The 1,278-nt window shown below is 45.7% G+C and overlaps 1 pseudogene; it reads right to left on the bottom strand.

The window, feature by feature from the left end:
- On the bottom strand, positions 1–393 carry LOC148003768 (large ribosomal subunit protein eL32 pseudogene; annotated as a pseudogene).
- Between the last annotated feature and the right edge of the window lie 885 nt (positions 394–1,278).

Below are 1,278 nucleotides of genomic sequence, written 5' to 3' on the forward strand. Positions count from 1 at the left end.
TTCGCTGCGTAGCCTGGCACTGGGATTGGTGACTCTGATGACCAGTGTGCTGCTCTTTAAATGATGGCTTTTCAGTTCTTAGAGGAAACATCGAGAGCAATCTCAGCCCAGGAAGATTTGTTGCACCGAAGCACTTCCAGCTCCCTCACACTGTGGACTAGAAACGTCTGGCAGCTGCTAGGCAGAACATGTGTTTGGCTTTCTTGTTGGGCCTATAACCAATGTTGGGCATCAGAATCTGGCCCTTGAATCTTCTCCTCACCCTGTTGTCAACGCCTCTGGGTTTCTGTCAGTAATGCTTAATTTTCACTTATCTGTTTGACTGGTGCCTGATGAACTTCTTGGTCCTCTTTTGACGATCTTGGACTTCACCAGAGGCCAAAGGGCAGCCATGATGCCACAATTAGAGGGCAGCCACCTCGCAGGCAGCACCGAGGAAGAAGTAGAGGCTTCTAATTTATCAATCAGATTTATATCAGTAAATTCTCACCCCACCAAATGTCCACACAATAAACTCAGAGCCAATAGATATTGATATAAACTGCCCATCTAGATAAGACAAGTTGTCCTGTAGTTATCTATCCCTTATAAGATATTCATAGCTACCTGTGGCTATTTAAAAGTCACACAGATCTGGGTCGTCCTTCTCTTCCTCCATCTTCTTTCCTTCTCCCCTCTCTCCTATCTCTCTGTCCTGTCTCTAAAATTCTCAGCCTGCCTTTCTTTTTCACTGACCAATCACAGGCCTTGCCTTGTTTTGTGCCTACCCTCACCTGCATGTAGACATCAACCCACATATATCAAAGGTGAGGGGCTAGGTGACGGCTCAGTCAGTAAAGGGCTTGCTGGGCAAGCATGAGGACTTGAACGCATATCCTTTGCACCCATGTAAAAATCTGTCCATGGTGGTGTGTCCTTATGACTCCAGTACTGGGGAGAGAGAGGCAGGGGCATCCCTGAAGTTCACTTGCCAGTCAGCTAAGCTCAATCAGAGATTTTCGGGTTCAATGTGAGAACCTGTCTCAAGTCATAATGTAGTGAATAACTAAAGAAAACACCCAATGTCACCACTTTCTGGCATGCATGAGAACACAGCATTTGCTTCTCAGGGCTTCTATCCAGGGTAGAAACATGTGAGAGAAGAAATGGGAATTTCGGAAGTAATATAGTAAAAATCGGAAGTACATTGTGTCTTTCCCAGGGTACTTCCTATGGGGATGACATCATCCCATGTCAACTACAAAGGCTAACACTTTTATTGGCTTTCCTCTCCTCCAG

The sequence above is a fragment of the Rattus norvegicus genome, chromosome 9 (assembly GCF_021556685.1).
Source record: "Rattus norvegicus strain SHRSP/BbbUtx chromosome 9, alternate assembly SHRSP_T2T, whole genome shotgun sequence".
Lineage (NCBI taxonomy): Eukaryota > Metazoa > Chordata > Mammalia > Rodentia > Muridae > Rattus > Rattus norvegicus.